We start from the raw sequence: 24,104 nt of genomic DNA, 5'->3' as shown, positions 1-24,104 counted from the left end.
AGTATTGCCTCCCAACCTTGCTCCTGAACCAGTGGGGATAACTTTACTCAAGTTCACTCACTCCACCACTGACCTGTTTCCACAACCTATGGACTCACTTTCAAGGTCTGTTCGTTACATGTTCTCATGTTGTCTTTTGCACTTTGATTGTTTGTCGGCTGTCTACTGGGTGTGGTCTTTGATTGATTCTGTTGTGTTTTTTGGATTTACTGTGTATGCCCGCAAGAAAATGAATCTCAGGGTTCTATATGGTGACATATATGTATTTAGATAATAAGTTTGCTTTGAACTGTGGTCCATGAACCAATGAGCACCTTCATGTTATTCCTTTTATTTGGAATTTTTTTCAATTTTATAGTAACTTTATTACTTTATTTGGTACTGCTGCCACAGAACACCAAATTTCACATCATATAAATCAGATTCTAATTTTGACAAAGGACTTTATATTGAGGCTGTGCCAGATCCCAGGGCAGTTCCATTAATTCTATTCTCTAACTTTGTTCCCTGTAACCTACCCTTGCACACAAGAATAACATATTCTCTTGGCTGTAGTCAGTGCCATACTGCAGCCATTGTTCACCCACTCCCTGTTATTTCTGCTCCCAAGATCACAAACTCAATAAGTTATACAAGTCCTTTGTCCCAACTAGTCCGTGCCAACCAAAATGTCCACTCCAAGTTAATGCCCTTGAACTTCTAAACCTTTCCAGTCACGTACCTGTCCAACTGTCTTTTGAAAGCTGTCATTGTACCTGCTTCACCCCTTCCTCTGGCAGCTGATTTCACATAGATTCCAATATTTGTATTAAAAAAAAAGTTGTCTCTCAAATTCCTATTAAGTCCTGTCACCAGTGCTTTCTAGTTCTTTATTCCCCAATGCTGAGAAAAGGATTGAGTATATTCACCCTGTCTATGTCCCTCATGATCATTGTTTCATCTCCTTTGCTCCAAGGAATACTCAAATCAAAGTAAATTAATAAGATAGATAGATATTTTATTGGTCCCAAAGGAAATTACAGTGTCACAGTAGCATTATAAGTGCATAGATATAAACATTAGAAGAAAAGTATAAAGAATAAAAAATAAGTTACCACAAACAGTCTAACAGGAGGGGGTGATCACTTCCCCGGCTATAGGTTGGCTCATTATAGAGCCTAATGGCCAAGGGTAAGAATGACCTCATATAATGCTCTTTGAAGTAGTGCAGTTGTCTTAGCCTATTACTAAAACTGCTCCTCCATTTAGCTGAGGTGGCATGCAGAAGGTGAGAAATATTGTCCAGAATTGTCAAGATTTTCTGTAGGGGCCTTTGTTCTATCACAGCCTCCAGTGTGTCCAGTTTGACTCCTAAAACAGAGCTAGCCTTTCTAATCAGTTTATTGACCCTGTTGGCATTACCCTTGTTGATGCCATTGCCCCAGCACACCACCACATAGAAGATTGTACTGGTGCCAACAGACTGATAGAACATATGAAGGAGAGGCTTGCAAACGCCAAAGTAGAGGCGACTCTGGCCCTTCTTATACACAGCCTCTGTGTTGTTTGTCCACACAAGTCTGTCATCCAGGCACACCCCCAGGTACTCGTAGGTCCTCACCATCAATAGTAACAGGGAGCAGTGCAGGCTGAGCCTTCCTAAAGTTCGTCACCATCTCTTTTGTCTTACTGATGTTGAGCTGCAGAAAATTCAGCTCGCACCTTTTGACAAAGTCCTCCACCAGGGCCCTGTATTCATTCTCCTATCCTCCCTCTATATGCCGAACTTTTGTTGAGGTGTCAACGAATTTCTGCAGATGATGACTCAGTGTTGTATCTAAAGTCCGAGGTATACAGGGTAAACAGAAAGGGAGCCAATACAGTCCCCGTGGGGGCCCAGTGCTACTTATACACATGTCTGACACATAGCTCTGAAGCCACACAAACTATGGCACACTCAAACCCATTTTCAGTTGATTGAATTTCCCTGCCACAACTTATTCAACTTGCGAAAGGAAAAGGGGAACAAGTTTCAGGTGTTCCTTCGCTAGTTTAAGAGGATGAGAGTTGGCATCCGTGCCTGCGAGCAAATGGAAGGAGATTCTGCAAGGTACTCACCCTCATACATCCTCAACCACCTTTTGAATAAGAGTATAAGCAGGCCTGGGAAATATGCACTCAGTTCTTGTACTGTGCCTGGGGACAGTTAAAGAGCACGCGTCTCCAGAGATCCAGCATAAACTGGCACCCAGTTATGCTGTGCGAGAACAAACAAAATGAGAGAGTGGGATGTTCAGCCTGAGAGTGGGATGTATTTCCTGGCATTTAATAGTATCATTGCTAAGAACAAGCCCTTACTTTCCTCGAGCTCATTTACCAGTTCACAGAATCTTTAGTTCTCCTTGTGCCTTGGAATCCATTCTCAGTCCTGAATACACCTAATGACCAATGGGGTAGGGGACATAAATGATTCACACAGTTCTGAACAAACCTTTTCCTCATTTCACTTCTAAGTATGCAGTCTTTAACCATGAGCATGTATCCCTTGATCCTAGATTCTCCAAACATAGGAAACAGCCATTATCAGTTCAGTCTCTCTCAGGAACTGCCAACTCTCAAAAAGATCTCCTCATGTTCTTCTAAACTGATATTTCTAAACTTGCAATGTTTGAGAGACCTTTTCTATAGATATATTGATGAAAAAGGTTTGTAGCAGGGGTTCCCAACTTGTTTATGCCATGGACTCCTACCATTAACTGAGGGGTCCTTGGACCCCAGGTTGGGAACCCCTGGTTTAGAGAGATGCACAATAATGGGACTAGCTTAGGTAGGCAACCTGGTCAGCCTGGGCGAGTTAGGTTGACCATGCAGGCCAGTAAGTCTAAGCCAATTCTCATAGCAACTCCATCGAACTCATCCCTCCCACTTGTATCTCTGTAACCCTTTCCCTCACAAATACCCTTTAATATTTCTCTATTATCTACACTCAGGATATCTTTGTGATGTGCAAGGAAACTGGTGCACCCAGAGGAAATGTAGATAGAGACGAGGAGTGCACACAAAGTCTGCCTGAGCAGCACCGGAGGTTGGAATCGAACCCAAGTTGCAGAAACAGTGAGGTGGCCCCTCATCCTGGAAGGCCACTCTGATGTTCAATTGCATTCAATCTCCTCTCCTTTGCTTCAAGAATGCCTGCAGATAATGTCAAACAAAAAGCATCAGAGGCCATAACCCTCATCTTCTAAAATCCTGGAACCATCCTAACAAGAAAGAGTAAACAAGGCACCAGAGACACTGATTAATGATTTATTGGGTTGTTGTAACACCCATCTGCCCAGTCCCCTTCATCTATGCTGATTTACCCAGTCCCCATTACCCTGGATCTCTTCCCCAACTGATCCCATCTGCCCTCCGCATAAGAGGGCAGATGAGATCAGTTGGGGAAGAGAACCAGGGTAATGATTCTGAGCTCCACCTTCCTGTTATAAAATCCCATCATCTTTAGCCCTATGATCACTCCACCTACACCTCTAAGCTTCTGCCAATATTCCTACTCCCTGAACTGTCTATCACCTCTCCTTCACTTGGATCCACCTATTACCTGCTATCTTCTGCTTCACCCTTTCCCTCTACCATTTTCTACTGGTTATCTCTCCTTCTCCACCCAAAATACCAACTGTCCACAGTCACTGCCTGCCTCAGTGACCTTTCACTGGTGTATTGAAAGCAAGGAGGTCACCAATGAGAGGGAAGTGTTGTTGTGATTGTTAATCAGCAATGATGATATTGAATGTGGGCAGGCTCAATGGCCTACAGAACCTTATATTCTTCCTGTATTCTCTAGCATGACAGCACTACACAAAATTCTCAAAGTTCCAGTAACACTCCCCCCAGACCTTTTGCCCTCTTTCCTTTCCTCTCTCCTCCTGATCCAACTAACCCCCATCTCGCAATCTCTCCAGCCCTCCATCTCCCTTTACCCTCCCCACCATCCTTCATCTGCCCCATCACCCAGTCATTTCCCTCTGTCTACTTCATGCTCCACTTTCCTCTTTTATAAGATTCCATCATCTTCAGCCTTGAGTTACTTCCACTTATTACATCCCACTCTTTCCCCTCCCACCCCACGGTCATCTATTAATTTCCCCGCTGGGATCACTTGCCAGTTCTTGCTCTACCCCTCCCTCACCTGTTATCCTGGCTATCTTACTCCTTCTTTCAGTCCAGAAGAAGGGGCACGACCCAAAACATCGACTGTCCATTTTGCACCATTGATGCTGCCTGTCCTGCTGAGCATTTGGTGTGTTGCTCCATTTTCCAGCACTTGCATTCTCTTGTGCCTTTATTTGATTGTTTGCTATATCAGAAAATAATGGCTTGTAGCCTTATCCTTCAATATCCTGCCGCAAAGTATTTCTGTTAGAAATATAAAGAAAAAGTAAGCTCGAAAAGGTCTTGAAACAATGACAAGAGACTTGAAGGTATAAAAGACAAGATACATTTTACTTGATCCATGTTTAGGTCTAATCCTCACGTCTGTATCGAAATCGGAAAAAGTTGGCTTTTGTGAAATCAAAATGACAATTTTATTCAAATATAAGCAAATCCCTGGCAGGTCTAATTTTTTTTTCATGCATGAGCTGCAGCATTTAAACAAAAGTATGTAAATAGGTGGTGAATGAATCAACAGTTTGATTGCTGCCGTTTGTAATATAGATCTTTGTCTTAGCTATCCTATTTGAAAGACCAGTATAAATTAGAGCAGTTACATTAATTACCCAGCAAGGTGAATTAAATTTATTACTGTTTGATTCTGGGAACTTTGCCATCAGATTGCTGGGAGGTCCCATTTATATACTCCAAGTACCTTATACTGAAAATATCCAGCAACATTTATTCATCCAGCAGCGAAAGAAATCTTGACTTTCATTCGTATAGCACCTTTCACAATATTGGGATTTCCCAGTACGTTTCCAGCTAATTAATCATTTTTCTGGAAGACAAGACACAACAGACTGCAGATGCCAGAACCTGAGGCAAAAAAAAAGTAAGTTGACCCCATGGGTCAAGCAGCATCCGTGGAAGTAAAGGGATGGTCAATGATTCGGGTAGAGATCCCTCACCAGGACTGAGAATGTAGATGGCAAATGGCCAGTATAAAGAGGTGATGGGAGGATGGGGGTAATGGTGAAACAAGAGCCAAAAAGCAATAGACAGATCCCGATGAGGAGTGTTTGATGGGCAGATGGATCCAGATGGGAGAAGGAAAGATAGTGAAACCAACAAAAGGCAGGAAGTGATAAATGAAGACTATAGAGGGCTACAGATAATGGAATTTGTTGAGAAAGGAAGGTGATAAGTGGATCAGACAGGTAAAGGATAATGGGTGGATGGGAACAAGAGGGAAAGCGGATGACGAAATTCCGGTCACTTTTACGTGCACAACTGGCTCCCAGAAACAATACTGACATAAAGACGAGGTAATGTATTTTGGTGATGTTTCTGAGGATTAAACTTTGGCCAGGACAACATATAGGAGGGAGATTGAAAACCTGGCTGAGTGGTTCCATAACAACAACCTGTTATTCAATATCAGCAAGACTGAGGAGCTGATTATTGACTCCAGGAGAAGGAAACCAGATGTACATGAGTCAGTCCTCTTCGGAGGATCGGAGGTTGAGAGGCTCAGCAACTTTAAATTCTGCAGTGTTATTATTTCAGAAGACCTGTCCTGGGCCCAGGACGTAAATGCAATTACAAAGAAAGCATGGAGGAGCCTCTACTTCCTTAGGAGTTGTCGAAGATTAGCCATGACACCTAAAACTTTGACGAACTTCCATTGATGTGTAGTGGAGAGTATAGCGATTGGCTGCATCACAGCCTAGTACGGAAACATCAATGTTCTTAAACAGAAAATCAACCAAGAAATAGTAGATATGGCCCAGCCCACCACGGGTGAAACCCTCCCAACCATTGTGCACATCTACATGAAAAGCTGTCGCAGGAAAGCAGCCTCTGTCTTCAGGGACCCCTGTCATTCAGGACATGCCCTCTTCTCTCTGTTACCATCAGGAAGAAGATACAGGAGCCTCAAGACTCACTCCACCAGATTCAGGAATAGTTATTACCTATCAACTATCAGGCTGTCAAACTGGAGGGGATAACTTCACTCAACTTCACTTGCCGCATCATTGAAATGTTCCCACAACCTATGGACTCACTTTCGAGGACTCTTCATCTCATGTTCTCAATATTTCTTGCAAACTTATTTATTATTATTATTTCTTTCTTTTTTATTTGCACAGTTTGCTGTCTTTTTTATATAGATTGAACACCCAAGTTGGTGCAGTCTTTCATTCATTCTGCCATTGTTACTATTCTATAGGTTTGCTGAATATGCCTACAGGAAAATGAATTTCAGGATTGTCTATGGTGGTGTATGAGAGGTGATTGATAAGTTTGTGGCCTGGGGTAGAAGGAGTTGAGTTATTAACTTCAAACTTTCTGCATTATCACTCAAAAAGTTGAACTGCACATACATGGAACGAGAGGGCCTTGGACCTCCAGGTGGTCCACAGTAGGGGTGATTAAGTTTGTGGCCTTGCGTAGAAGGAGATGAGTTATACAGCTCTTGTTACATGCACATGCAGTTCAACTCTTTGAGTGAAAATGCAGAATGTTTGAAGTTCCTCCTCATCTCCTTCAACTTCATGAACTTATCAATCACCCCTCGTATATGTACTTTGATAATAAATTTACTTTGAATTTAGAGAGCCCTTCCTTTCTAATCATCCAGATAACGACCGGAGATATTTTAAAGTAAACCCTCAGATTAACATTTTGTTGGATGCATGTTGAAGTGCTTCTCCATTTAGTCAGTCTCACTTGTGGACTCAGGGCTGAGGAGCAAGATGCAAATCCACAATTATCTGGCTCAGAGCAGAGAGCCCTGCCAACTGAGACTTTTCCAGCAGTGCTGACTGTGGACCAAAATCCGATTGCCGTTGGCTACTATAAGATCAAGTGTATATTTACATAATGCAGGAATTCACACAATCGGGAAATGGACAGATAGAGTTGCCGTCGGTGTAGTTTCAGTCATCCCATAACTAACTCAGGTATTTCTTAAGACAAGAAATTCTGTAGATGCTGGAAATCTAGAGCAACGCACGCAACGTGCAGGAGAACTCTGCAGCTCAGGCAGCATGTACTGAAATAAATAGTCGACATTCTTCAGGACTGGAAAGGAAAGGGGGAAGATGCCAAAATGAAAAGGTGGGGGCAGGGGAAGAAGTAAAAACTTGAAGGTGATAGGTGAAGCTAGGTAGATGGGGGAGGTGGAATGAAGAAAGAAGCTGGGAAGTGATAGGTGGAAAAAAGTAAAGGGCGAGAGAAAAAGGAATCTAGTAGGAGAGACAAGTGGACAATGGGAAAAACGGAAGGAGGAGAGGCACCATAGGAGGTGATAAGCAGGTGAGGAGACGCGGTAAGAGAGGACCAAAGTGTGGAAATGAAAAAGAGAGAAGGGGAAATGAGAAAAAACTTACCAGAAGTTGGAGAAATCTATGTTCATGCCATCAGGTTGGAGGCTATATGCTGTTGCTCCTTCAGCCTGAGAGTGGCCTCATCATGGCAGAGTAGGAGGCCATGGACTGACATCTCAGAATGGAAGTGGAGATTTGAATTGAAATCCCAAACATGAGAAAATCTGCAGTTTCTGGAAATCCAAGCAACACACACAAAATGCTGGAGGAACTCAGCAGGCCTGGCAGCTTCTACGGAAAAGAGTATAGTCAATGTTTCAGGCTGAGGGTCCTGATGAAGGGTCTTGGCCTGAAACGTTGACTGTACTCTCGATCGTAGATGCTACCTGGCCTGCTGAGCTCCTCCAGCATTTTGTGTGAGTTGATTGAATTGAAATGATTGGTCACTGGGAAAATCTGCTCTTTGTGGATGGAGCAAAGGTGCTTGGCAAAGTGGTCCCCCAATCTACGTTGGTCTCGCCAGTGTAGAGGAGACAGCATCAGAAGCACTGGATAGAATAGATGACCCCATCAGATTCACCTGGAAGGACTATTTGGCATCCCTGAATGGAGGTGATGGAGAGGGTGAATGGGCAGGTGTAGCACTTCTGCTGCTTGCAGGGATCAGTGCCAGGGGAGAGATTAGTGAGGAGTGATGAATGGACAAGGGGATCATGGTGGGAGAATCCCTGCAGAAAGCAGAGAGAGGAGGAGAGGTAAAAATGTGTCAGGTATTCCTTGTCCCATTTGATCAATGCCTGAACTCTTCAGAACAATGCAAGCTTAAAATACATGTAGACACTCAAGTAACAGTACCCTTCTTTCTCCTCTGAGGCCTTTTCCACCATCTTCATCCCTGTGTTCGTGAGGGAGAAGACTTCTGAAGGAGTGGACTCTGCCTCATCTCTCAACACACTCCCACTCCCCATTCTTTAAAGACCAGCTTGACAACTATTGCAATCTTTTCCTGACCCAACGTCTTCATACAGTGAGGATCACTGGTTGAGACATCTAGTTTACTATTGTTTCCTAATCTGATTTTATGTCACAGTACAGAAAGGAGCCATTCAGCCCATTGGGTCAATACTGGCTCATATTTGAGGACTCCCATCAATCTTATTCTCCCCTCTTGATCTGAGACAAGAGTCCTTGAAAAGGATGGCGTGGATCCAAATGATGGAGTACCGAAGCAGTGATCGACACACAATATCAAAATGGATCAAGAACTGAGCACAGAACAAATGCTAGACGAAAACACTAGTAAGGCTTACGATTGAGATTGAACCAATGTTCAAGTGTACCACTCTTCATGGCTGATTCTTGACTCTGGTTGCTCAGAGAGGCGGTGATGGTAATTGCGGATGAGAGTCGGATCCAAGATGTCTCTTTCCTGCACCCAACACCTTCCTCGGCTCCAAATCCCTCCCAGTCCACTAGGTATTGCTGAATACCATGAACAGTACACAAATCTAAAAGTCTTTTCGCTGTGAAGACCTGTCCCCACAATAAACCTGGATAGCAGCGGAAACAATAGTGGTGGGATGAAGCAGCTGGTGCAGGCAGGTTTTAATTTATAGATGTGGAAGATGGTGTTGATCTTTAGGGCCTTGGGGAGCTGCAAGATGTAAGCCATCTGGTTTACTTTCCTCAGGATCTTAACGGGACCAATGAACTTGGGGCCAACTTTCGAGATTCTTCTCGGAGAGGCAAATCATGAGTGCACAGCCAGACCTGTTGCCCAGGCTGTAACACGGGTCCCAGACTTCTCCTTCGGTTTGCCTTGGTCTCTGCTCTTGGGGTGGAGATCAGCAAAATTGCTCTTGTCCTCATCCATTTCTCCTTGCAGCGTTGGACAAGATCTTCTGCCACAGGGACAACAACCTCGGCTTCTTGTCCAGAAAGAGAAGGGGAGGAAAACCAAATTGGCACTGGAGTGGTGACATCCCATGTGCCGAGTGCCATAAGGTGTTGTGGGCGATCTCTGCCCACTTCAAATGGTCACAGCAATCTACAGGTCTTTCCGAGGCCAGGCATCTCAGGATACATTCTAAATCTTGGTTGGTCCGCTCCGTCTGACTGTTAGACTGCAGGTGAAGTCCAAAGGAAAGACTTGCTGTTGCCCCTATCAGTTTACAGAAAACCTTCCTGAAATGTGATGGGAATTGTGGACCATGATCAGAGATAACATCCACCAGGAATCCAGGACAATCACAGTCGTCTCTGCCACAGAAGGTAGCTTCTCCAAGGCAATGAACTTGCAGGCTTTTGAAAACCAATCAAAAACCACCATAATGACTGACTTCCCCTTGGTTGGCTGGAGACCTGTGACAAAGTCCATGGAGATGTATGCCCAATGTCTCTTCTGAATGAGTAGGTGTGGAAGAGCCCTTAAAGTTAGGCTCCTTGTTCCAGGCACACACCTTGCATGCCTGCACAAACTGCTAAACTTCTCGCAACAGTTCAGGCTACCGATACCGCCTCTTGATAAATTCAAAGAGGTTGGTAATCCCTGGATGTGCAATCACTCTTGACGAATGTCCCCATTGAAGTACCTGGGACCGGACAGAACTTGGGATGAACAGCCGACTTAGAGGACCATTCTTAAACACCTCCCCCTGCGCTTGGGTCTCGTGAACAAGAGCGTCAATTCCCCGATTAATTGGTGCTCGACACTGGCTTGGGGCAAAATGGTGGTAGGCTTCTCCTCTCATTCCCGTTTATCAAAATGGCAGGACAGGGCATAAGGCTTCTGATTTTAAACCCTGGTCGATAGGTCAGGATGAAATTAAACCGGTTAAGAATTCAGCCCCTTGGCCTCCTGACTGTAGGCCAGGTTCCTATGGCCAGTCCAAACGATGAAATGTTCCTCGCTCCCTCTAGCCAGTGACACCATTCCTCCAAAGCTAACTGCAAGAAGTTTCCAATTCTCGATGTCATAGTTCCTCTCTGCCCGGGATAGCCACCTGGGAGAGAAATGCATATGGATGCAGTTTACTGTCCGAAAGTGATCATTGAGACAAGGCAGCGCCTATTCCAATGTCTGAGGTGTCCACCTCCTTGATGAAGGGAAGGTCCGGGTTAGGAGAAACCAAGATGGAAGCTGTAATAAACCACAGTTTAAGCTCTTCAAAAGCAGCCTCTGTTTCAGTAGTGCAGACAAAAGGGCCCATGGATTTCTTAGTTAGGGCTGTAAGTGGAGCTACTACTGAGCCGAAGTTCCTGATGAACTTCTGGTAGAAGTTAGCAACCCCCAGGAATTGTTGGACCTATTTGATATTTCCAGGTGAAAAACCAGTAAAGGGAAAGATCCAGGTGAAAAACTAGTAAGGGGAAAGATGAGCCTGGAACCTACCAGCCTTCTCCTTCCCACCCTATCCCCACCTTCTTTATAGGGCCTCTGCCCCTTCCCTCTTCACTCCTGACGAAGGTTTCCGGCCCAAAACGTTGACTGATCATCTCTACGGATGCTGCCCGACCTGCTGAGTTCCCCCAGCGTGTTGTGAGTGTTGATATTGGATGGTGGTGGGCAGTCTCTAATTGCCTGGGTCTTGGTAGGCTCCATCTCGAGATTACCATTAGAGATGATGAAACCCAAAAGTAAACAGTTGTCGTGTGAAACTCAGACTTCTCCAACTTGACGTAAACTCTATGAGTAGTCTCTTTAAAATGTCCCTGATATGAGTGATGTGTACTTCGAGAAGATTAGATATCATCCGAGTAGATGAAGGCATACGCATGGAGAATACCCTGGAGCACCTTGTTTATAAAGGCTTGGAAAACAGCTGGAGCATTCACGATGCCGAAGAGCATTACCTGGTACTCGTAATCCTATTGGTGTATTGAATGCCGTCTTCCACTCATCACCCTCCATGATATGGACCAGATGGTAGACACTCCAGAGGTCTAATTTTGTGAATACACTTGCCCCTTGGAGCAAATCAAAAGCCATTTCATAAGAAGAAGGGGGTAGTGTTTCCTGGTTGTGATGCAGGTTAATCCACTGTAATCAAACCACTGCCTCAGGCTCCCATTTTTTTGTGTACGACGAAGAAACCTGCTAAGATCCGAAATTCGATTTTGTAGTCAGCCACTGATCGGTTTTTCTGTTGAATCTTCATCAGGTCGTCTGAGGCTCAGCTGGCCTTGGTGGGGTGATGATACACCTTCCTCATGGTGGCCATGAACTCCTCCAAATCTACCCAGAGCTCTGACCGACAATCCCAATGCACAGTAGACCAGACCAGGACCCTTCCAGTCAGGAGAGAGATAATAAAGGCCACTTTTCCACACTCTGAAGGGAACTGGGATGGCTGCAGTTCAAAAACTAATGAGCACTGGATGAGGAAACCACAGCAAGAGCCAGGGTCACCATCAAATCTCTCGGGGGTTGGAAGATGTACTGAGTACATCTCCAGAGTGGAAACAACTGGTTCTCTCAAACGACTCTGGCTTCGTCCTTACAAAAGTTGGCCAATGCCTACCTGGAGGTCATGAATCTCTAGGCTCTGTCTGGAAATACCTTTGCTGTGGCTGGTCACAGCGGGCGATAGATTCTGATACCCCGCTAGGTTCATGTGGGCTCAATCGTACTGTGACGAGAGCCCTTGCTGAAGATGGCTTGGACCCAAATGCTAGAGTATCCGAAGCAAGGATCGAGAGACAGTATCAAACTGGATCAAGAAACTGAACACAAAACACATGCTGGACAAAATCACTGTAGGCTTAAGATTGAGCACTGAACCAATATTCTTAAAGGTGTCCATTAGTCTTGTGAGACCATGGATCTGCGCCTGGAAAGTCTTCACTCTCCAGGGCGCAGGCCTGGGCAAGGTTGTATGGAAGACCAGCAGTTGTCCATGCTGCAAGTCTCCCCTCTCCATGACACCAATGTTGTCCAAGGGAAGGGCATTAGGACCCATACAGCTTGGCATCAGTGTCATCGCAGAGCAATGGGTGATTAAGTGCCTTGCTCAAGGACACAACACGTTGCCTCAGCTGGGGCTTGAACTCACAACGTTCAGGTTGCTAGTCTAAAGCCTTAACCACTTGGCCACGTGCCCACACAACCAATATTCAGGTGTTCCTTAAATACACAATTTTTGCTGCCCAAAACATGATTATTAATGAACAGAAACATCCCAAGTCCTTAAAGAGGCCAACTATATGTACTCCAGAGAATTAGAGCATTTAAATCTCGGAAGCGGGTGTGGTTGGGAGTGTCTCATAACATGATCTCCCACCACCAAGGCAACTTCATTCTCTCTCACATACACTGCTTTTTACTATTAATTCATATCAATAGTCAATGTACAATGACCAATTAACATACCAAAAGAAGCCAACTCCATTTCAGAGAGAACGTGCAAATTCTGCCCAGACATTGTTCAGGTCCTCTGATATGGTAAGATGGACTCTTGACGTCACATTCCACCTCGTCTTGCCCTTGCATCTTATCTGTCTACCTGCACTACACTTACTCTGTAACTGCAGAACTTTTATTCTGTATTCTTTATTCTTTATTCTATGTTACAAGGGAAAATAATTCTTCACTTAATTTACTAATACTTACCTGAGCTCAGGATCAAAAATGGATTCCTGGAGGTGTGAGAAAACTGTGCTAACTGTTGCTCCATTATCAAAGGGAACAAAATTATTTAAGGAAGGAATTATTTAAGAGTCTGGCCCTGTAGCTCAGAAGGGTAGGGCAAGGAAGAGGAAGGCAGTTGTGATAGGGGACTCGATAGTAAGGGGGTCAGACAGGCGATTCTGTGGACGCAGTCCAGAATCCCGGATGGTAGTTTGCCTCCCTGGTGTCAGGGTCCGGGATATTTCTGATCGTGTTCAAGATATCCTGAAGTGGGAGGGTGAGGAGCCAGAGGCCGTGGTACATATAGGTACCAATGACATAGGTAGGAAAAGGGATGAGGTCCTGAAAGGAGAATATAGGGGGCTAGGAAGGGAGTTGAGAAAAAGGACCGCAAAGGTAGTAATCTCGGGATTACTGCCGGTGCCACGCGACAGTGAGAGTAGGAATGCGATGAGGTGGAGGATAAATGCGTGGCTGAGGGATTGGAGCAGGGGGCAGGGATTCAAGTTTTTGGATCATTGGGACCTCTTTTGGCGCAGGCGTGACCTGTACAAAAAGGACGGGTTACACTTGAATCCTAGGGGGACCAATATCCTGGCAGGGAGATTAGCGAGGGCTACTGAGGTGACTTTAAACTAGAATGGTTTGGGGGTGGGAATCAAATTAAAGAGGCTAGGCGAGAGAAGGTTAGGTCACAACAGGGGGATGGGAATGAGTGCAGAGAGACAGAGGGGTGTAAAGAGAGGGTAGAAGCAAAAAGTAGTAAGGAGAAAAGTAAAAGTGGCAGGCCGACAAATCCAGGGCAAGCATTAAACAGGATCACTTTTCAACATAATTGTATAAGGGCTAAGAGAGTTGTAAAAGAGCGCCTGAAGGCTTTGTGTGTCAATGCAAGGAGCATTCGTAACAAGGTGGATGAATTGAAAGTGTAGGTTATTATTAATGATTATGATATAGTTGGGATCACAGAGACATGGCTCCAGGGTGACCAAGGATGGGAACTCAACGTTCAGGGATATTCAATATTCAGGAGGGATAGACATGAAAGAAAAGCAGGTGGGGTGGCGTTGCTGGTTAAAGAGGAGATTAACGCAATAGAAAGGAAGGACATAAGCCGGGAAGATGTGGAATCGATATGGGTAGAGCTGCGTAACACTAAGGGGCAGAAAACGCTGGTGGGAGTTGTGTACAGGCCACCTAACAGTAGTAGTGAGGTTGGAGATGGTATTAAACAGGAAATTAGAAATGTGTGCAATAAAGGAACAGCAGTTATAATGGGTGACTTCAATCTACATGTAGATTGGGTGAACCAAATTGGTAAAGGTGCTGAGGAAGAGGATTTCTTGGAATGTATGCGGGATGGTTTTTTGAACCAACATGTCGAGGAACCAACTAGAGAGCAGGCTATTCTGGACTGGGTTTTGAGCAATGAGGAAGGGTTAATTAGCAATCTTGTCGTGAGAGGCCCCTTGGGTAAGAGTGACCATAATATGGTGGAATTCTTCATTAAGATGGAGAATGACATAGTTAATTCAGAAACAAAGGTTCTGAACTTAAAGAGGGGTAACTTTGAAGGTATGAGGTGTGAATTAGCTAAGATAGACTGGCAAATGACACTTAAAGGATTGACGGTGGATATGCAATGGCAAGCATTTAAAGATTGCATGGATGAACTACAACAATTGTTCATCCCAGTTTGGCAAAAGAATAAATCAAGGAAGGTAGTGCATCCGTGGCTGACAAGAGAAATTAGGGATAGTATCAATTCCAAAGAAGAAGCATACAAATTAGCCAGAAAAAGTGGCTCACCTGAGGACTGGGAGAAATTCAGAGTTCAGCAGAGGAGGACAAAGGGCTTAATTAGGAAGGGGAAAAAAGATTATGAGAGAAAACTGGCAGGGAACATAAAAACTGACTGTAAAAGCTTTTATAGATATGTAAAAAGGAAAAGACTGGTAAAGACAAATATAGATCCCATACAGACAGAAACGGGTGAATTGATTATGGGGAGCAAGGACATGGCAGACCAATTGAATAATTACTTTGGTTCTGTCTTCACTAATGAGGACATAAATAATCTTCCAGAAATAGTAGGGGACAGAGGGTCCAGTGAGATGGAGGAACTGAGCGAAATACATGTTAGTAGGGAAGTGGTGTTAGGTAAATTGAAGGGATTAAAGGCAGCTAAATCCCCAGGGCCAGATGGTCTGCATCCCAGAGTGCTTAAGGAAGTAGCCCAAGAAATAGTGGATGCATTAGTGATAATTTTTCAAAACTCGTTAGATTCTGGACTAGTTCCTGAGGATTGGAGGGTGGCTAATGTAACCCCACTTCTTAAAAAAGGAGGGAGAGAGAAACCGGGGAATTATAGACCGGTTAGCCTAACGTTGGTGGTGGGGAAACTGCTGGAGTCAGTTATCAAAGATGTTATAACAGCACATTTGGAAAGCGGTGAAATCATCGGACAAAGTCAGCATGGATTTGTGAAAGGAAAATCATGTCTGACGAATCTCATAGAATTTTTTGAGGATGTAACTAGTAGAGTGGATAGGGGAGAACCAGTGGATGTGGTATATTTGGATTTTCAAAAGGCTTTTGACAAGGTCCCACACAGGAGATTAGTGTGCAAACTTGAAGCACAAGGTATTGGGGGTAAGGTATTGATGTGGATAGAGAATTGGTTAGCAGACAGGAAGCAAAGAGTGGGAATAAACGGGACCTTTTCAGAATGGCAGGCAGTGACTAGTGGGGTACCGCAAGGCTCAGTGCTGGGACCCCAGTTGTTTACAATATATATTAATGACTTGGATGAGGGAATTAAATGCAGCATCTCCAAGTTTGCGGATGACACGAAGCTGGGTGGCAGTGTTAGCTGTGAGGAGGATGCTAAGAGGATGCAGAGTGACTTGGATAGGTTGGGTGAGTGGGCAAACTCATGGCAGATGCAATTTAATGTGGATAAATGTGAAGTTATCCACTTTGGCGGCAAAAATAGGAAAACAGATTATTATCTGAATGGTGGCCGATTAGGAAAAGGGGAGGTGCAACGAGACTTGGGTGTCATTATACACCAGTCATTGAAAGTGGGCATGCAGGTACAGCAGGTGGTGAAAAAGGCAAATGGTATGCTGGCATTTATAGCGAGAGGATTCGAGTACAGGAGCAGGGAGGTACTACTGCAGTTGTACAAGGGCTTGGTGAGACCACACCTGGAGTATTGTGTGCAGTTTTGGTCCCCTAATCTGAGGAAAGACATCCTTGCCATAGAGGGAGTAGAAAGAAGGTTCACCAGATTGATTCCTGGGATGGCAGGACTTTCATATGAAGAAAGACTGGATGAACTGGGCTTGTACTCGTTGGAATTTAGAAGATTGAGGGGGGATCTGATTGAAACGTATAAAATCCTAAAGGGATTGGACAGGCTAGATGCAGGAAGATTGTTCCCGATGTTGGGGAAGTCCAGAACGAGGGGTCACAGTTTGAGGATAAAGGGGAAGCCTTTTAGGACCGAGATTAGGAAAAACTTCTTTACACAGAGAGTGGTGAATCTGTGGAATTCTCTGCCACAGGAAACAGTTGAGGCCAGTTCATTGGCTATGTTTAAGAGGGAGTTAGATATGGCCCTTGTGGCTACGGGGATCAGGGGGTATGGAGGGAAGGCTGGGGCAGGGTTCTGAGTTGGATGATCAGCCATGATCATAATAAATGGCGGTGCAGGCTCGAAGGGCCGAATGGCCTACCCCTGCACCTATTTTCTATGTTTCTATGTTTTTATGTAGCAAGGTTTTTTGCAAACAGAAATAATGCCCATAGCAGTGATAAGGTTCTCAGAAAAGTAATGAAATATAACTTAAATGTTGTGCAGAGTGCTCCTGGAAAATGCAATGATATTAGTTTTGGTTCTCTCTGGAAGTCAGAATGTGCTTGATTCAAGTGTTAAACAATAAGTTTAAGAATATATCTAATGCACTGAAGGTGAGCTTCAAGTCAAATTTGAGTTCATTGTTGTATGCACATTTCATATGGTGCAATGTAAAATTTACTCGCAGCAGCATCACAGGCACATAGCAACAGATAAGCAGCATTCACAAGAAAAGGTTAAATTAAACATAAATATTACAAGAATGAACACAACCTTAATCACTACAGTTTAACATCACTATGATCACTTTGCACTAAAATGGACCTTTTTTTTGTTTTAATTGTATGTTTGGAAGTGCTACCTACCAGCCTTGTCTGCTCTTACAGATAGGCAGATCAAATCCATATCAAAATGATTAAGTGATCTTTGACGCACTCGCTTGGTAATTCGAGCCCTGCTAAATGGATATTTCTTAAATGTTAGTGGAGAACGGGGTTAAGAGGGATAATAAATCAGCCATGATAGAATGGCAGAGCAGACTCAATGGGCCGAATGGACTAATTCTGGTCTATGTCTTATGGTCTTACAGTCTTATGGGGAGTACCTATCTCCTTTGTTTAAATTGAAAGCTGACTCAGTGACCAATAAAAAAACAAGGATGCTTCTCCCTGGGTTACAACAGACCTGCCTAAGAGAAAGAGAACCCACATTTAAGGATCACCCCTTTGATTCTTCAGGATAAACACTTATGACTTGTAAGCATCTCGGGCAGAGAGGGAATATGACATCGAGAATTGGTAATGCATCTGTCATGTGTTTACTTAGTCCATTGGCCATACCAATTGAAGCTCGATGCATCTATTGATTCAGTTCAGTACAAACATCATACACTAAGGTTAAAAGTCTATAGGTCACATTTGCACATGGTGTGACTGGAGTTGATAATCTGATCAAAAGCCTGATTATCACAAAAAAAAATCCCTTCTATCTTTTGTTCTTTTGTGGAGATCCCCACCACCTAGGTCATGCTCTCTCCTCGCTGCTGCCATCAGGTAGAAGGTGCAAGAGCCTCAGGACACATACCACCAGGTTTAAGAACATTTACTAACCCTCGGTCATCATGCTATTGAAGAAAAGGGGATAACTTCACTCAAATTCACTTGCCCCATCACTGAAATGTTCCTACAACCAATGATCTCACTTTCAAGGTCTCTTTATCTCATGTTCTCGTTATTTATTACTATTTATTTTAATTTGCATTTACGTAGTTGTTGTCTTCTGTACTCTAGTTGATTTTTCATTGATCCTGGTTTAGTTAGTATTCTATAGATTTGCTGAGTATACCCTCAAGAAGGTGAATCTCACTGGCTGTATATGGCAACATATATGTAATCCGATAATAGAATTTACTTTGAAATTTGATTATGATATCCCCTCTCTGTTACTTGAGAGAATGTTTTCTGTGAGATATTCTTGGAATTCTCCCATCTTTGTTTGTAGTGCTAACTCTTGGGTTCAGAGTTGACAGCAGACAGCAATGGAAAGTGCGTTATTTCCTCAGTGTATTAATTAAACTTTATTTGTTTGGCTAGATCTAGAGTTTCAAGCTCAACGTTAATTGTTCTTGAAAAGAAGATGGTGAGCCATTTTCTTGCCTTCTGGTTAAAGTGCTTTCTTAAGTGCTGTTGGGGAAAAAGGTCCAGAGTTTATATCCTACAGCAAAAAAGGATCAAAACACCAATGCCCTTGAGCGGAAGAGCTTAGAAAAAGTTATGGATATGATTCAGTCCATCACAGGTAAAGCCCTCTCACCATTGAGCACATATGTACAGAATGCTGCTACAGGAAAGCAGCTTCCATCATCAAGGACCCCCACCATGCTGCCACCGAGAAGAAGGTACAGGAGCCTCAGGACCCTCAACAATCACATTCTTGAAACAGATAACTTCACTCAACTTCACCCCAACACTGCACTGTTCCCACAACATATGGACTCACTTTCAAGGACTCTTCATCTCATGTTCTTGATATTTATTGTGTTTTTTTTTGTACCTGCACAGTTTATTGTCTTTTGCACATTGATTATTTGTCTGTCCTGTTGGGTGCAATCTCTGTATTGAAACTGATTCTATTGTGTTCCTTGTATTTACTGCAAATGCCCATAAAAATGAATCTCAGGGCTGTATGTGGTGACATTTATGTACTTTGGTAATAGATTTACTTTGTACTTTGTTGTATTTCCAACCAGGTCTGGTTTGGAGGGAAGTATGCAAGTGCTGATGTTCCCATGCACCAGCTGGCCTTGCCATTCTCAGTGACAGAAGTTGTGGGTTTCAGATGCCGTATAAAGAGTTAGGTGTGTGACTTCTGCACATTTTGCAAAGCAGGTGCACTGCAGGCACAGAGCAGCAATGGTGGGCTGTGAATGTTTAGGATGGTGGAAGGGATACAAATGGAATAAACCACTTTGTCCTGGATGATGTAAAGCTGCACATCCTGGCAAGTGGGATGTCTTCCATTAAAATCACTGGCATGCTTTATAACTCTTGCTCTTCCCATTTCAGTTCTTGCCAGAATGTAGTGCCCATCACAGTGTAATATCTGCTGATCTGATATCATTCATTGGATTCAATGACCCAAAGCCAATTTTATTTCCAATATGAGTTGCCAGGCAGTGCCAACTATGCCTGCAAGTGGCACAAAGGTTGATGGGACATTGGTGCAGACAAACACTGAAGAAAAGCCATGGGAGCATTAACCATAAACCTTGTGAGGCAACTCTCCTTCCTCTATTGCATGCTCCAAGTGCATGATGCAACGCTCTGGGTGCAATTAGCTCTGTTTCCGAAATAAACAGTGTCCAATAAGCAATACTCCTGCATCACACATTTAGCATTTACAGCAGAGAATAACTTTCTGCCTCTGCACAATCTTCATTTTTAGGTTCATCCTGATGCAAGAAGGATATTTTTTAATGACAATGAAGAGAAAACACAATATAATGATGCCTTAAGAAGCCAGCATCTATCATCAAAGGTCCCCACCATCCAGACCATGAAATCTTCTATTGGGCAGGTGGTACAGAAGCCTGAACACCCACATCACCAAGTTCAAGAACAGTTACTTCCCTTCAACCATTCAGTTCTTGAACCAACCCGCACAACTGATTGATCTTAGAGTCCACTTAAAGGTCGGCACAGCATCATGGGTCAAAGGGCCTGTACTGTGCTGCAATGTCCTGTATACAATGTCCTAATCATCTCTACATTACAGCAAAGCTATCACTACTTTGACCGCCTTGCACTCCAATACACATTTTTGTTCCTCCGATTGTGTTCTTGCTTTTAAAAAGACGTGTATAATTTATAATCACAATACATTCTTCAAACGTTCGAAATCCAGAGCAATGCACACAAACTGTTAGAGGAACTCAGCAGGTCAGGTAGCATCTATGGAAGTAAATAAGCAGCCAAATTTTTGGACCAAGACCTTTCTTCAGGATTGGAAAGGAAGGGGGAAAATGCCAGAATACTTTATGTTTAGTCGATGTTTTTCTTATGCGAATGCTGCTTATCTGATCCGATGTGTCTGTGATGCTGTTTCAGGCTTTTCATTGTATCTGTTCCCACATGTACTCATGCATATAACAATTCACTCAACTTTCACTTTTACTTTGAGGGTTATCTCAATGGATTTGTTTTGGTGAGTGTGTCTCTTTGAGAGCCACTAAATGATTCATCCTGATACAGGGTTTCTACCTGAAACCTCAGTAATTCCTTTCCCTCCTCAGATGCTGTTCGACCTGCTGCGTTCCACCAGCAGATTTTGGTGTGCCAGATTCTAGCATCTGCAGCCTCTTCCATCTTCATTTTCTTTGTTCACTAATAATAAAATTTGACAATAATGAAAGGCCAATACCTGATAGAAGGTAGACAATGCTTTGTCTATATGTCAGTGGAAAGGCAGGGTGTTGGGTCTATGAGTGAGCCATGAATAACAAGAGCAAGGGAGAACTGAGTGATACAAGGAGAGGACAGGCTGGGAGGAAGCAATGTTTAATACTTCAGATCAGAGGCAGGGTACTTACTAACAGGAGAAACACCACCTTAACCCTCTACCCCTGTGCTTAGACTAGGGTTGTTATTGCACAATAAAGATGCTTGGAACCAATTTTAGTGAGCAACATCCTTACCAGAGGTAAAATGGTAATATCCCAGGCAGCACAGTTACACGTTTTAAGAAATACAGAAAGAATAGGGCTGATTACTGGTGAGGGAAGGTGGGGGGAACAAAATCACTTATCACACAACAATAAACTTTGATTTTGAATAGAAAATGTATTGTCCTCACACTAGGAGACAGAAGAGATGATTAAATATTTATGCATGAAGGCACCTTTGAAAAGATCTCCACTGACTTCTGTCAACATCCTGTGGCTCGATTTTTTTCTGCAAGTTGAACCAAATATATATAAATTTCCAAGGAGGAATATCAGAAAGGCCTAGAGCCCTACTGTGAGTAATTGCCCGCTTCCTTGGGGAGGGGGGATACAATGAGAAGGAGAGGGAGGGGTGTTCCCCAGGGATATGTGTTTTCTACACTGTAACATGACACATCAGGGCTCCAAGCTGGCAAATAATTAGCTCATACCGGAGGACAAAGGTCTTATTTGCAGGAATTTCATACATTATGGAATGAATAATGCATCACTGTAGTGTGTAGGGTCATGGGAACCTGAAATACTAATCAGTGCTGCAGAAAGCTGGGAAATTAGTAGATTATAATTTAACTTCTAAGGAAATGATTATTTTCTGAGTATGTTGAGAAAACGCAATGTATTTTTTTGAAATTCAAATGATCTCAAAGGTTTTGTTTCGATGAGTGTGTGTCATAGAGTACCACCAAATCTTTTTAAACAGAAATTCACCTTCAACATTGTTGCTGAAGCCAATGGGGTTAATTTTAACCCAGTTTGGGTGACTGTAATCCATTTAAAATCTCAAATTTCTTTGATTTGCAGAGTAGTCCAAAGTCTCTGTTTAATTAAAACGATAAATAGAGACAATAAAGTAGTAAAAACATAGTACGTTTGAATTTAACTAAGCACATTTCTCATGCTATTGTATGCCATGAAATAACTAGGCTAATTTACTAGGCTAATTTACTCAAATTGATAATTATTACAATTAGATTCAGGTAAATTTTAATCTCTTTCACACAAGAACACAGTGGGAGTAGGAAAGAGCATTTGACTCCTTAAATCTGCCCCATCATTCCACCTCTACCCCAGGATTCTAACCGTAACCTTCAACTCCTCTTTTGTGCCAGTTCATCATAGCTCCCAATTTGCCGATCATTCAAGAATGTATCTAGTCCATTGTAAATGTCAAATGATCTAATCTCAGCAACTCTCTTGATCAGAGAATAACAGATATTCAATACTCTCTGCAAAACAAAATTTGTATGTTGCTCTGTCTTTAAATAACTGATCCCATGCCTTGAAACTCTCTCCTTTCTTTTGAGATTCTTCCGCTGGTGAAACATCTCAACACTACCCTACATTCTCACTTGGATTTATATTCCAATCAGGTCACCCCACGTTCTTCCAAACTATAAATGGACTATCAGAAACTTAAGCTGAAAAGTTATGCTATTCATGACTTTCCCTCTGTGCCTTAACACAGTAATTCCAAATGTCTCTGAGCTTTCAGCACAATTTCCTGCAATCCCAAATAAATTCTACTTCTATTTCTCGCAAACATGAGGAAATCTGCAGATACTGGAAATTCAAGCAACAGATACAAAAAATGCTGGTGAACGCAGCAGGCCAGGCAGCATCTATAGGAAGAAGTACAGTCGACGTTTCGGGTCGAGACCCTTCCTCAGGCGTTCACCAGCATTTTTTTGTGTGTGTTGCTACTTTTATTTCTTCCTGATTTGGTGGAGATGGCGCAAATTTAGAAGTGTTTCTAAAATTGGAAAAGTTTTGTTGCGAGAGGCGCACTGTTCTGGAAGGCCAGATCCGGAGGCAAACAAATTGTCAGAATTATGAACCTCAAAACCTTGGTAAATATCAGCAGAAGAATTTGTCCTCAGTACTGCTCCTAAAATCATGCTAAATGCAGTCACTGTGTAGCTTCCATACCTTTAGTCTCTTCGAAGATTAAGGAGATTCAGCATGTCACCAAATACTTCAACAAATGTCCATACAAAGGATCCTGGGTGGTTGCATCAGAATCAGGTTTAATATCATCAGCATATGTCATGAAATTCATTAATGTTATGGCAGCAGTACAATGAAATATATAATAAATGAAGAGGGAAAGAACTGAATTACAGTAACTATACATATGTCCATTAAATTGTTAAGTTGAAATAAGTTGTGTAAAAAAAACAGAAATAAAAACCAGTGAAGTAGTGTTGATGGGTTCAATGTCTATTTAGAAATTGGATGGCAGAGGGGACTATGACCCATTATGGCAAGTCCAACTCATTGGAATGCAAGAGGCTGGAGAGTATAGAGGATGTAGGCAAGTCCATCATGGATGCAGCCCTCTCCACCATTGGCAGCATCTATAGGAGGTGCTGTGTCAAGGAGGTGGCATCTCTCAGCAAGGATCCCCAGCACTACCAAAAGGGCAGGAGGTTTAGAGCCCTGAAGTCCCACACCAACCGGTTCAGGAATACAATTCGTTGCTCTAACCATCAGGTTCTTGGACTGACCTACACAAATCTAACCCTACCTCAGCAATGGAATACTACCAACCTCCTCTTGCACTTGCGTAAAGTTGTTTCTAATGTGCTTTTTGTATTAATGTCTTGTTTTCTTCACTATCCTGTATAAATTACATATAACTTATGTTCTGTGTATTGTCTGAATTAGGTGGAGGTGATGTGAGTGTGCAAAGAAAAAGCATCTCAGGATGTATAATATATACATTTCTCTGACATTAAATTGGACCTTTGACCTTTGCAAGTTTTTCACTGTACCTGTACCTCACCGTACTTGTGCATATGACAATAACCTCAACTTGGTTTTGCTCCATTAGCTTCAATAGATGTGGAGCTGAGTTATAACTGGGGACATGTTCAGTGCTACCAAGCCAAGACAGCTTTTACTCTTTTGTTCATTGACTATGGACATTACTGGCAA

Source organism: Mobula hypostoma, chromosome 1 (assembly GCF_963921235.1).
Source record: "Mobula hypostoma chromosome 1, sMobHyp1.1, whole genome shotgun sequence".
In the NCBI taxonomy this organism is placed as follows: Eukaryota; Metazoa; Chordata; class Chondrichthyes; order Myliobatiformes; family Myliobatidae; genus Mobula; species Mobula hypostoma.
This window is presented reverse-complemented; position numbering follows the sequence as displayed.